The sequence below is a fragment of the Podarcis filfolensis genome, assembly GCF_964270895.1.
Source record: "Podarcis filfolensis genome assembly, chromosome: Z".
Lineage (NCBI taxonomy): Eukaryota > Metazoa > Chordata > Lepidosauria > Squamata > Lacertidae > Podarcis > Podarcis filfolensis.
This window is the reverse complement of record NC_139617.1, coordinates 42,258,220-42,272,846: the sequence shown is the minus strand read 5'-3', so window position 1 is coordinate 42,272,846 and position 14,627 is coordinate 42,258,220. Positions and strand designations below refer to the sequence as shown.

The 14,627-nt window shown below is 43.3% G+C and overlaps 1 long non-coding RNA gene across 1 annotated transcript in view; it reads right to left on the bottom strand.

The window, feature by feature from the left end:
- Positions 1–11,803: 11,803 nt before the first annotated feature.
- Positions 11,804–14,627, bottom strand: part of LOC310754947 — a 4,193-nt gene continuing 1,369 nt past the window's right edge. The window contains exons 2-3 of the long non-coding RNA XR_014544096.1: positions 13,242–14,096; positions 11,804–12,868 (exon numbers count right to left, since the gene is read on the bottom strand). This is a non-coding gene — a long non-coding RNA (uncharacterized lncRNA). The remainder of the gene's footprint in view (positions 12,869–13,241; positions 14,097–14,627) is intronic.

The window sequence follows — 14,627 nt, the reverse complement described above, 5'->3', positions numbered from 1 at the left end:
ACACACTGAACTGCTAATCCACAACTTAGAACATAGGAAATTGCCAATTCTACTCTGGGCCCATTGGTCCATCTGGCTCAGTACTGTCTACACTAACTGATAGCAACTCTCCAGGGTTCCAGGAATGGGGTCCTTCCTATCCCTAACTGGAGGTGCTGGGGACCAAACTTGAGACCTTCTGCATGCAAAGCAGATGCTCTACCACTTATCTAGGACCTTTCCCTGAACTTCATTTGCTCACACATAGTGTCAGGAGTCATTTTTAAGCAATAATTTTCTGATTTGCACATACCCCACCACCAAAACAAACAAATGAAAAACAAAATTTTGGTTTGGTGTTTTACCAATGACTGGGAGAGTTCGTATGCACACTTTAGCACATAGATAAAAATACTATCACACACACAATCAGAGAATCATAGAATTGCAGTTGGAAGGAACCCCAAGAGCCATCTAGTCCAACCTCCTACAATGCAGGAATCCTGCCCACAGCCATCTCTGGGTGGACTCAAACCATGCACACGAAAGCTCATACCAAGAACTAACTTAGTTGGTCTTTAAGGTGCTACTGGAAGGAAAAAAATATTTTTTTGTTTTGACCAATCTTTCAGTTAGCAGCCAGACACACTGACGCATTGTACATCACTGGCAAAGTTTTGGTGTGGTGTTTTACCAATGACTGAGAGTGCATGTGCTCATGAATAAAAACATAGCATAAAAATAATATTGATAATATTATTGATAATAATATTGATTTCATCCAAAGACATTGTGAGGCCTGAAGCACAGCACAGAGGAATAGCACAGATTTTGCTATGATTTATACTTGCTGATTTATTATTCATATATATGCCAATTCCAATGGGAAGGTCAATCTGTAATTTAAAAAAAAAAAAACAGAGGAAGGGGCAAAAGATTCAAGCTTTGCTCCCTTCCCATTTGGATGACACTATAGCAATAGCCCTGATTCAATTGTATTTGTGATCACTATGAAGTTCAGTAGCATAGACAAGAGTGAATGCAGGTTCACTGAAGGGACTGGACCCTGTAACAATTTGCTCATCTTTCCAATTAGAAAGTTAGATGTATCCCAAATTAAACTCGACCTCAAGTGTCAGAGTATGCAGAGAAGGGGTAAACAAAAACTCCATAAAGGAGCAGGAAGGGAAACATCTGTCTGGCCAGTTTGAAGCTGCTACTCCCAAGATTATATTATCTGAAGCAGTTTCTTTGTGCACATTGCTGTTCCTGTGCTTTTCACCCTGCTTGAAATTTCCCACGCTCAAATAATGGTGCTATTGGCTTGAAACATGCCCCTTTCCCACATTCTGCTCTGGGACAAACAGAACACCCCCTCTGTATCTTTTAACCCAGTGCAGCTTCTGAAGCCTCACCTGCCCCTTGAAATGGAATGGAAACCATTTCAGAACCTGTGGAGCTTTCAACATTTGTCTCCGTCATTGCATTGTACTGTGTTGACCCCTCGCCCTTTTTTCTTCTTTGTTCTTAGAGGGTGGGAAATGAAATGAAATAAACAATGCATGGAGATATACCTGGTTATGGACTCTGTTTGCATGACTACAAGGAATTAGGAGGAATCCAGCCTTGTAACTGGAACAGTTGTGCATCAGCAAGAAACTATAGGGCTATGTGCACATTGCTGTGAATCTTTCAGTGGAGAACCGTGGGACAAGGGAGAGAACTACAGGTCATAGCTACACTCTGAACCTACCGGTATATAAGATTGGTTCTAATTAACCATCATAGCATTCACTTACTCCACCCCAAAGATTTGAGATGTGCAGCATGGAAATTGGGTTTTGACCTATACCATATTATACCTGCTCGTATACATGCATCACTGCATGCAAAATATGCCATTCCTTAGTTATTATTAGAATCAGAATGTATGCACAACCTTTCATTCCAGCGAGAAATACCAAGACAGAAATGCCAAGGCACAAACAAATAGCAAAATAGCAAGAACAAAGCTAATCATAAAAATACAGAGTAGTGGCAGGTTCATCCACACTGCAAATTTCTGAGTAGTTTTATACCACTTGTACATTTCCTAGATGGCATCCTGGGGTTTTGTTAAACATTCTCCCCCAAGAATTAACTGTGAAAGATTAGTAATCTGTGGCACCCGCTCTGCTCAGACTAAAAATGTGGGGTTGCCCCAGTGGAGAGGGAGTGACCCCTTAAATCAGCTCAGATCTCTGGTGTGGATATATCTCTAGGTAAATGCCTTGGGGCACAAGACCCAAAAACAAATGTGTGTAAATGTAAAACAGGCGATAAGGTGTGACTGGAGTCTTAGCAGCACTGAGTATTACAGCATGCCCAACTGTCTGGTAAGCAAAGTATTGGAGGTGAGGATGAAAAGATCTGGGGCCTAGCACAATACCCTCAGGGCTTAAGGCTCCCTAAACCACCCCTTAACAATATCCTTGTAATTAAATATGCCCCAAGAATATATCTCACTCTCTGTTGCACTATGACACCCTCTTGCAAATTAGTCCTTGGAACAGAGTTGTGAGAATGCAAAAAGGAAAAAAAGGGGGGTGAAGAGTTCCTATTTTACAGCATAAAATGACAGAATATATGGAAACTTCTTTGATGGATTGGGAGAACAAGTTTCTAGACATTATTAAGTCCAGGATAGCATGTGGGTATGTGAGCAATGCCTTCAGATTATTCAAAAGCCACAAGGATAATAGTTAGCAGTGGGACTCAGTACGCTGCATAGTTAACCGGGAGAACCCAGAAAAAAGAGCATCTATGCAACTGGTTCATTCAGTTTGGGGAAGGAAATGACTTGGTTTCTCTCCTTTTTCTTAATTTCCCTTTGAAACTATGGTTTTTAAGGTCTTTCAGGTTTGCTTCATGTACAAGAGGAAACAAACTAATGTAACTTCTGTTGACATAAATTCACCACATTGTTTTCTGTTTCTGGAATACATGTTAGATGCTATTGTGTATTAAATATTTAAATAGATGATTTTTAAAAATGAGTTCTGTCATGGTTGTGTTTTTATTCAGTTTCCTCTATTCCTCAAAATAAACGTCTGAGGTTGACCCCAGAGATATTGAAGCAGCTGTTTAATTCTTACACAGCAAAAAAACCCCACCATCAGCATAGATAAAACTTTGTTATTAGCAAACCAATTTGATATACAGGTACTGAGGGAGGATTGGAAGAAAGAATTAGAAATCTCACTTTCGTTCACACAATGGGAAACTGTTTTAACTGCTATAACAAGGGTGTCTCTGGACCTTAAGCTGAGGCTCATACAATAAAAAATTATATTTAGAATATACTGGACCCTATTACATTTGTTTAAAAAAGGGCTATCTAAGGTATCTAACTGTTGGAGATGCAATAGGGATAATGCTTCTCTAGAACATGTGTTTCTTTCATTGTCCTATATTGAAAGATTTTTGGCAGAAGGTAACTGAAACAGAACTGTACAGAACAAACTTACTGGATAATTCCAGTTTAAAAGCAATCTACTGGGATGTTTGAAGTTTAACGTAGCAGGAAAATTGATGGTGGCAATGATGATGATAAGTGATTTGCAATATCTGTGTGTGTGGCAGGGGGCGGGGAAATCAAGCAGGAAGGAAACCTGAGAGATCATAGCTCTCCCTTCTGTTCAATTTCCCCAGATTTTCCACTGCAGGTTCTTACTGCTCAGAAAATTGGATTGCAGTCGGTCAGATCGGCTTTCTTAGAATCGCATCTGAGCAATGGAAACCTCTCACAACACACCTGAAATTACAATGCCTGGGCCACCCCTCTCCTTCAGGCTGGCTGAGTTTCAGAACTCTCTTTCCCTGTGAGCCATAGGCCCCCAGAGAGCTATGCATTCATTGTCTTGGAAACTGTCCCGGAGGAGAGCTTTTTCCACTGCAAAATATTATGCAATAGAAAATTGGCACAGTCACAGCAAAGGAGATGTGTGTGGGGATTCCCTGTCTCCCTTTTCCATGGATGTAGCCAGTATTTTTGTTAGGAGAGAAGACCTTTTGTGGGGCAGAACCTCAGTTGCCTATGTATTTTTATTGATTTTTATTGATATGGGGGTGGCAGCTGCCCCCCGCCGCCCATACTCTCTATACACTTTGGTTATTGAATCACCTGAAAAACCCCATGGAATGTCAGAGGGAAGGAAATAAGATATTAGTTCATACCAGCACTCCTACGCTTAACAGAAGACTAGGGGTATTATTATTATTATTACCATTATACCACATACAAACTTCAGTTAATTCATAATGTGTTACATTTATTTCTTTATTTGAAAGCATTTCTAAACTGCTTAATATTTTAAAATATCCAAAGAATATATATCAGTACTACAAAGAAACAACTAAACAACATGATAAAAATAGAGAAAACATCAAAAGCACTGGTAAAAGAGTATTACAAGAACAAATTTAGAACACATTCAGTGATGGTTGGTGCTCATTGGACAGAATACAGGGAACCCAACAGTAGGTGGTGCTAGAGTCAAGAGTCTACTAATTCTACTTTTTCCATGTCCTCCCTGATGATGATGATGATGCTCTCCTTTGATGCTTTCAAGCTCTCTCGAGTCTCAGGAAGGGGTGTTTCACAGCCCTACCTGGAGAGTGGAGTCTGAACTATGATATTTTGCATGCCAAGCATGTACTTCATCCACTTAAAAATAAAGTACCTTTCTAGTTCTCAATGTTCTGAATGAAGGGTTGAATTAAACAGGAACATAAGGTGCTATCAGACACTTTGTCGATCTAGCTCAGAATCCTTCTCCCTGATGAGTTCAACAAGAGCAACACTGAGACTGAGATGTTGAGAAGCAGGGCCACCGCCAGACCAGTTATAAGTAAGAAGGCAGGCAGGCAGTGGAGGGGGCTGATGGTAGAGTGCATCATTCTCTCTAGTGGACCTGTCTCCACTCCAAATATTAAATAATAGGGCCCTCAATCTCATGGATCAGGGAAAGCCTGGGGAAGCGCTTTTACAAGGTGTCTGAAGGAACTTAATAGATGGTGATTCATGCATGGCAGAGGAAAGTTCATTCCCAGTGCAAAGCTCTAGTTTCTTGTCAAAGCTCTAGTTTCAGTGTGGAACAGAGAGGTGGAAAGAGCCATCTCCTGAGCACCCTGTCCAGTCTTGGAGAATCCAATAGACTTGTTGGTTTACTAAGGAATTCTGGGCAAATCAAGCTAGATGACAGTCAGAGGCTAGAAGGTATGAACCTTGGCACAAATCTGACTGAATAGAGATATGAGTCCAACCACATGGCAGTGGCAGCAGCAAAGAGGGCATATCTCTTGGCCTCTACTGCATTCTCAGTGAATTTCCCAGCAGAGCTGCTTAGAGTGGCACACCCGTTGGTCCAAACCAGTTTGGCGTTATTAAAAATGGATCACCCAATAACCTCTTGTGAGAGATTTGCATTTCACTTTGACAGAACTATTATCTATATTCATGTCAAACCTGCTGCTGCAATTGGTTCAAAGCTTGCTTGAGTGTCCCTGGAGCACCACCAGATTACAGTTTTTTGGGATTTCTTTCAGTTGTTGCAGTCAAGGTTGTGGACAAGACACTTCGAGCAGCAAAGCCAACTATGTGTCCTGTCAATTCCTGCCCTTCATTGTGGATGGTAAAGTCTAGTAGGAGGGAATTGAATACATGGGTCCCTATCAGAGTTCCAGGGACTCTGATAATTATGGTATATCATATATATATATATATATATATATATATATATATATAGTAATTATTGTAATATTAAGGAATACTGAGTGATGTTGGATTGAAATTAAGGGGTTATCAGCTGTAATGGTATATAAGAATATGAAAAAATAGTTCTTTTCTGTACATAAGTAAAAGTATAAATTATAATAATTTAAGAAGATGGATTGAAAATAAGGTTTATAGCTGTAATGCTATGAGATAAGGATTTGCTGGATGAACAATTTGAACTGGAATACAAGAAGGGGAGGTATGAGGAGGTCAGGGAAATATGTTATTGGAAAATATGATATGAAATTTATGTGTTTTTAATATTTTTTCTTTTTAATTTTTTTTCTCTTTTCTCTTTTTCCTTTTGGTTTGTATAAAATGGAAAATCTTAATAAATATCTTTTTTTAAAAAAAAAAAAGATAATTGTGGTATATCCTATCCAGTTTGTTAATTTCCCCCCATCATGGAATGTGGAGGGACACCCATTTTTCTAGCTGGCCAAAAACACTCAAGGAGGGTATCTAATTAGGGCTGTAGCCTAGAGAGACAGGGGTTGGCCACATTTGACACCCAGACCTGAGGCTCTCGACCCACATCTTTTGCCTGCATAAAACAATTAAAGGCCACAAAGACTCCTCATTCTTATAGACTATGGTGCTATTATCAACATGGTTTGTAACTATAGTTCATACAGACAGGCCCATTTAAAATTTCATAGGAACAGCCATTCCACACATTGAGAGAGAGAGAATGTTTGCACATTTGGGGGGTGGGGTTTGTCCTAAATCCTAGAAATTAATAAATGGTAAGATTTTGATTATTTGGGATATGGCAAGCTGCAGAGGAACTCCTGGGCTAGCCTATGCAAAGCAACCTGACCAAGCTAGGTCCATTAGGAAAATACAGGGCCATTGAGGGCCATTGGCAATGCATTAGAACTGCCTCACTCACACCCACCCACCCCCGCCCTGAGGTGTGAACAGAGACTGGGGATTTGGAAGGTTGCCAGGGTAAATGGGTGTAAGGTGACAGGAAAAGAGTTTCTTGAGCAAGGCATGCTGGGAAGAAGAAGGGGGGGAGAGAAAGTTCCATCTTGGCCAGGCTGGCTGAAGGCAGGCTGGGAGAAATGCCTTGCACTCCAGTACTGCACTGCTTTGGGGAACAAGCCCCTCTTCAGATGACCATGCTGTAAGATCTGGACTCCCTCAAATGCCACCTAAGCATTAAGATGCTAGGAGTCTAATTTCAGGTAGTAATGGGTTCCAGGGGGCTGGAGCTGCAACTTAAAAAGTCCAGTTTCTACTACATATTAGCCACACCTCTGGGGCACAAGGTACTCTCAGCAGTATTGAATCTGAGAAGCACAGTTGCCAGGCACAGTTTGTTGAATAATGGAATTGTACATTTGGAAGTGCTTCTAAGAGTCATCTGGTCCATCCCTTTTCAAAGCAGGAATCGCAGCTAAGGAATCCCTGACAGATGGCCTCCAACTTCTGTTTAAAAACCTTCAATGAAGGGGAGTCCACCACCTCCAAGGGAGTCTGTTCCACTGTGCAACAGCTCCTACCACTAGAAAATTCCTCCTAAGAGTTTGTCAGAATCTCCTCTCTTAAGGTTTTCATCAGTTCGGTGTTCTAAACCACAGGGTTGGGACCTACCCTCTGGAGTAGAAGAAAATGAACTTGCTCCATCTTCCATGCGACAGCCCTTCAGATATTTGTAGATGCCTGTCCTATTGCCTCTCAATCTTCTCTCAGATAAACTTACCCAATTTCCTCAACGTTCTTCATAAGGCTTGGGATGCAGATCCTTTAACATCTTGGCACCCTCCCATATGGGCTGAGGTGGGCTCTTAGGCAACCTGGACCCAAGCTATTCAGAGCTGTCCCCATCATTGTTGACTCTTGAACTGCAAGCATTTTATCATAACAATGGATACGCTTAGTAAAAGAGAGTTTGTGTAATAGCACCGTCTATTGACAGTCACCATGATTTATGTATGGTATTTGCTTTGTTTGGTCCTGAGTGTATTTTATTGAATTTCATAAACCTAACAGATTGCAATAAAAACAAGTGAAATAAAATAGTCCATATACTAAATAAAAACTGCAATTGCAAAGAAAAAGATATATAGCCTAGACATGAGGCTTACTACATCAGTAACAAAAAGTACCATCAGAAAAAGAATACACAAAAGGCTTGGTGGTCCAGTATAGAAGGAAGAACGGAAAAATAACCTTGAAGAATACAAAATCCAGAGAGTGGCACAAATCTGTGGGACCTGATGTTCAGGAGTTGCTACTTTTGTCGATGAAATAATACTAAACCAAGCAACAAATAAATGGTCTTGAGCACTTTGAAGCACTTTTAATTTATGCAAACCTTTTATTTCAAGGAGGGCAATTTGCCAAGTCTTGGAATACCAGTACTTCAAATGAGCAAGATCAAAAGTGTTCCAGAATTTGGCCACTGAGGCCCAGGCAGCTATCAAGAGATACAAAACTAATTCATTGTTCTTCAAGTCTTGATCTGGATCCACAAATAAATTCAAGAGTGAACCACTTGCCCAATTTTCAAAGAGATTCCTGAGAACCTCCTTGTCCAAAACCTGTTAACCTTGGTGTAGTCCCATCCATATGTCAGTAGGTTCCAATGTCCTGGCACCCCTTTCAACATAGGCGAGAGGCACCTTGGTGTATAAATGAAACAGACAATGGAGTTAAGTAAGAACCCTGGGCTATTTTCAGGGAAAGTATTTGTTTAAAGATGTATCATTGTTCAGGAATTATAAGAAACCAAACAATACTGCAACTTTAAAATGGATTTCTTCTTTTCTTGTTTCTTTGTGGAAAAAAATACATTTTCATTCCCATGCTGTTAGGTAACCTATAATATACAATCTTGCAAAATTTGGTTAAATTCAGTGCAAATGGTCCATCTACTGTCTTGATTCAAAGTGGAACCTAAATGTATCCAAATATAGACAAAATATTTATCTTTGATCTCAGGAAACGTCATGCAAAAGTCAGTTACTGTCCTGCTTCAGATGATGCCAAATCCAGCAGTCCCAAGTCGACTCACAAGAGCAATCAAAAAGCAAGATCTCATCATGGTCCAAAGTCAAAGCATAAGGGTATCATGAGATACAAGGTCCAGAAGCAGTCCAAGGTCTAAACGCATGGAACTCATGTGACCAATTAGGTTGTATGGTACATCAAGGAGCAGGGCCGTCTTAAGCATATCTGGCCCCGTGGTGCAAAGATCCCTCCGGCGCCCACCCACCCCCGCTTCCCATAACTTTTTTAAGGGTGGGGACCCCAAAGTTGTTGATCTTTTTTAGGAAAGGTTCCCCAGAGCCCCAGAGTTGTTGACCTTTTTCTAGGGAGCTGACACCACGCTTACACATTATCTCTGCTTGGGAAAAGAAAACAGGAAGGGAAGCATGAACTTTTTTTAGTTGCTCATTTAGTTTTTAATATTTAACGCTGTATTGTTTTTAACACTTGATTGGGAGCCGCCCAGAGTGGCTGGCGGAACTCAGCCAGATGGGCGGGGTATAAATAAATTATTATTATTATTATTATTATTATTATTATTATTATTATTATTATTATTATTAACAATGCACCTATATATGCACTTATGTAGTTTCAGATGCATGTGGGCCATCCAAAATCTGACAAGTCACTCCTGGTCTTAAATTGTCGAAGCAAAATGGCATAGCTTCACCTGGCACCAAAATGAGAGAGAAAATGCTGAACTTAGATATACCTCAGTCAGTAAAGCATGAGACTTTTAATGCCAGGGTTGTGGTTTAAAGCCCCATGTTGGGCAAAAGATTCCTGCATCGCAGGGGGTTGGACTAGATGACCCTGGTGGTTCCCTTCCAACTCCGTGAATAGTTCTGCTATTCTGTTGTATCTGAAGGGCTGTTCACAGGGAAGATGGAGCAAATGTGTTTTGTGAGAGATGCTTGTGCTGTGATTCCTGCACTGGAGGGGGCTGGTCTAGAAGACCTCTGGGGTTCCTTCTAACCGTCCAGTTCTGTGATACTATGATTAAAATACTCCAAGAAATAAATAAACGGGCAGTCACTGGAAAGGGCTCCAGGGGCGGCCATCCCACAGAAAGTTTGGTATGTGCCCTGTAGCCCAAGCCCCATTCACCAGGCGAGACCCGGTGAGCCGAAGGAGCGCTCCGCAGTGGCAATGGGGCTGCCCAGGAGAGCTTGCGTACGTGACTGCACGCCTGAGGGATCATGGCGGGAACTGATGGGGTTTGAAGTCCTTGGCCAAAGGTATTAAGTGGTGTTGGAATGAAGCAAATCGGTGGAACTAGTGATTTTATATGAATTTCCAAAGTTTTGAGGCTTTTTCCTAAAGTCGGCAGGTTTCGGAAACACTCTGACGTTGACTTGTTACGTTTCATCCAGGTTATGAAAGAGTTAACAAGATAACGAGGTTTCGGTAGACTCAGTCAGCGGGGAGATAGATCGAGTGCTAAATGAGGAAACAGAGCTGGGATGAGGGATGACCCTGGCGCTGCAGAACGGAACAGGGTCCTAGTGCCTCCGAAGGACGCTGGAGGCGCACAGGCACCAAGCCCCTGCTCCGCCTCGCTTACCTCCCTGCTCTCCCCTCCCTGGACTCTCCACCTGGCGCCCTCCACTGCTTGGCACCCTGGCTCACTGCACCACTACTCCCAATGGTAAAGACGTCCCTGTCAAGGAGCTCGTATAAGGTTGTTCCAGCATTCTCTGCTAGGAACTGGAGGCTTTTCATCATGGGACTCTGGAGCCCCACCCAGAGTACAGCTGTGCAGGCCATCTGGATTGCCTGAGGACTGTTGTCTACTCAAGAGAAGCAGCTTCCTCATGAATAGCCCCTTATTCCCAAGGAGTCTTGGTTTCTTTGTGCAGGAATTCCAGCATCTGGAAGCTGACTGGACCTGCAAATCAATGTAGGCTTGAAAGCTTCAGGCCACCATCTTGATTCAAGATGACATATGCTTCTATCCAAACATGAACCTGAAAGCTGCTCCACATCAGGAACCATCATGACAAATCTCACTATGCTATTTTAAGAGGTGTCCAAACCCACAGAAAACAGACAGAAACAAAACATGTCAAAATATAGATCTAGATATTTAAAGTTTAATTATTTGTTTGGTAGCATTTCACATTGTATCTGTTCTTATTTTACTTTAAGGTGCTCCGAGGCCATTTGCTATACATGGCTACCCTTCTGGAAACAGGAGCAGGACATTCAAATTCAGTAGTACAACAGGATATTCTAGGAAATTCCCCAGACGTGTGATTAAAAAATAATAATGAAAGCCGTTTCATAATACCTCGTCATGACTTTTAGCAGAAAAGAAAATAAGTGTTTGCTGTTTCAGCATCACCAACAATCCTTCTTTGAAGTTCCTGAATTAATTGTAAGAGCGATTATGAATAATTCATCACTTTCATAAGTCAGGACACTTGTCACCTTCCTGTCTAATCCTCTGCACTTTCTCACATACTCACTTCAAGGCCTCTTGACAACCCTGATGCAGTGAGCGTCATGGAGAAAATGTGTTTGGAACAACTGAACTGCTCCACTAAGATGGTACAGTGGAAACGAAAATCGGTAAGGCAGGGCACTTTACTGAGGTTAGGTCAATCTGTGCGGGCCGGGAGACGGTGCATTTTGAACCTGAAATGTTCAAAATGCCCCTTCCATTTCTCCTGCCGCTTCGCTGAAGGGGCGCTGCACAGAGAGGGGGAGAAAATAAAACAAGGTGCATTCAGTGCATTCAAGGTGCGTTCAGTCGCCTTCAGTGAAGGCAACCCAAAGCCTCCGGAGTGCTGCAGGAGTTCCCGCTGCGGTCCGGAGGCTTCGGGTTCCTTTCAACCTGCTCTTTGGGGAAAGCCATCGCCAGCCCCAAAGAGCTTGTTGGGGCTGGCGGGGGAAGCCCAGGTCCCCCCCCCACCCAGCCCCAGGGACCACACATAAGACGCACAGACATTTCCCCTTAGATTTTAAGAGGAAAAAAGTGTGTCTTATGGAGTGAAAAATATGGTAGTTAAATAGCAACACAACACAAGTAGGCCTTTGGTCTGATTCAGCAGCATTCTCAGCGGAGTCGAGTTCATAAGGGCACTGCCCCACCAACCCCAGCCTACCTTCCGCAGCTTCTTACTTGCAACCAGTCATGGTTCCTTTGCCAGCCATTGGCTGTGACTCCACCTACTATTGGCCTCCCTTCCTCCCCCCCCCCCCCGCCCCAGTGCCAAAGGATACGAGATACCACTGAGAACTTTTCTTGTGTCCCAATCAGCCCTCGGTTACACAAACCTCACACAAGCAGCCCCTGTGTGCAAGTGTGGTGTGTTATGTATAATCGTTTAATTGACACTGGAATGTGGAATGTCTAAATGTGAATTACTGAAAAAGTTTAACATGGGGCGATTCCACTGGAATACAGTGGTACCTCTGGTTGCGACCGGGATCGGTTCCGGAGGCCCGTTCACAACATGAAAAGAGTGCAACCTGCAGCAGAGCGTCTGCGCATGCGCGGGTTGCGATTCGCCACTTCTGCGCATGTGCATGATATCATTTTGCCCGTCGCTTCAAACTGCACAATATTAATATCTGCAATGTGGTGCAGCCTGCTATAATCAAGTGTTGCTCTGTTTTTAGTGGATGGAGAATGAAGATTCTTACAGGGCTATCCCGGAGAGCACATGGAATTCTGGAGAACTGGCATGTGATGATCTCTGTAGCACTCAGTTTTGACAAATGAGAACAACTGAACAAAAACTGCTGTGAGTAACAAGTCTAAGCAAGCAGCAGGCATGTAAAAATAAAGAAGCTGTTAAGAAATTGCTCTGTGAGCTCTTGCAAAACAGTCTCTAGGGAGATGGTTAAGCAATGCTTCCTGATGAAATCCTGAACAAACATCAAATGCACATTTAGAGCATTACTCAGTAATCATCCCCTCATTTCAGTCAATGAGCATCAACACAATTTACCAGTTATCCTGTTCCCACGGTATATGCCCTTCTTCAGCTACAGAAGGCCTTTCCCGATATTTCTGTCCAGATAGCCCCACATTTGACACAGATGTAGTCCCACAGAGTATCTTTCTACCTAAAGGTAAAGGTACCCCTGCCCGTACGGGCCAGTCTTGCCAGACTCTAGGGTTGTGCGCTCATCTCACTCTAGAGGCCGGGAGCCAGCGCCGTCCGTGGACACTTCCGGGTCACGTGGCCAGCGTGACGAAGCTGCTCTGGCAAGCCAGCGCAGCACACGGAACGCCGTTTACCTTCCCGCTGGTAAGCGGTCCCTATTTATCTACTTGCACCCGGGGGTGCTTTCGAACTGCTAGGGTTGGCAGGCGCTGGGACCAAGCAACAGGAGCGCACCCCGCCGCGGGGATTCGAACCTGCCGACCATGCGATCGGCAAGTCCTAGGCGCTGAGGTTTTACCCACAACGCCACCTGCGTCCCTATATCTTTCTACCTAGGGTTCTACAAATCCACATCTGGATCCAGGGCCGACCCAACCCAGATTCTGGCCCCAAACCAGTTTGAAGACTCTCCATTTTAAAGCCTAATTAATCATGTAGTTGGGAGGAGGAAGAATGAGGCACCTGCAGGCTGCCTATGTGTGTCTCTTTCCACCACACCCTCTCCTTGCTACCAGGTTACCCCACATCTCTTGGTTCCAGGATTGTTCCAGGCAGGGGTGCCAACTTGAATAAAATATTGGGGGGCAGGTAAGCCCCACTCCACATAATTGATCACAAAACACAGCATACACACACCATTTGAATGGGAATGCCCATCACCTTTTGGGGGAGGGACAAAGGGACCTCAGCCCCTAAGAGTTGGCTCCTATGGTTCCAGGTGGACCTGATCTGACCTTGCAAGATCTTGGGTTCCCTCAACCCACTCTGGCTGAATCTCAGGTTGACCCCTATTGGCCATATTCAGTCCAGGATTCGGGCTGAGCGTGTGCACAGTCCTGCTTCTACCCTGCCCTACCAACCTTCACCAGCTGTCCAGTGAAACCAACAAGATTGATGGAAAGCCTTGTTAGTTCAAGGGGTGTGTGAGAGAGGGAGAGAATAAGAATGCAGTCTTGGCTTGAATGAATCTGATAGAAGTTTCCAGCAAAGAATGTTTAAGGGCAGCTGTAGTGAAGGAAATGGATGAAAATGAAGCGGTTTTCCACTAATCTTATCTGTTTCACCGGGACGTGGGTGGCACTGTGGTCTATACTACTGAGCCACTTGGGCTTGCCGACTGGAAGGTTGGCGGTTCGAATCCATGTGATGGGGTGAGCTCCTGTTCCTCTGTCCCAGCTTCTGCCAACCTAGAAATTTGAAAACATGCCAGTGTGAGTAAATAGGTATCACTGCGGTGGGAAGGTAGACAGCATTTCTGTGCGCTCTGGCATCCATCACAGTGTCCCGTTGCAACAGAATCGGTTTAGTCATGCTGGCCACATGACCTGGAAAGCTGTCTGTGGACAGATGCTGGCTCCCTTGGCCTGAAGATGAAGATGAGCACCACAACCCCATAGTCGCCTTTGACTGGACTTAACGTCCAGGGGTCCTTTACTTTACCTATCTGTTTCACCACAAGCAGAGAATTGACAGTACATGTGGTGGCAGGGTGTGTGTTTCTAAATGAACAGATTTCATCACCTACAGGAAGGAGGTGTTGAAAATGTTAAAAAGTTGTTCACAGCTGTATACAACTTTAGGTGAAGAAAGGATAATGGATAGAAGACTGGCAATGAAATACTAATCAAAGCCTTCAGTTCAAATCACTGGTGAAACACATACTATGTGGGAAGGTATATCCACCTTCTTTCATTGTACAGCCACCTTCTTTAATGGTC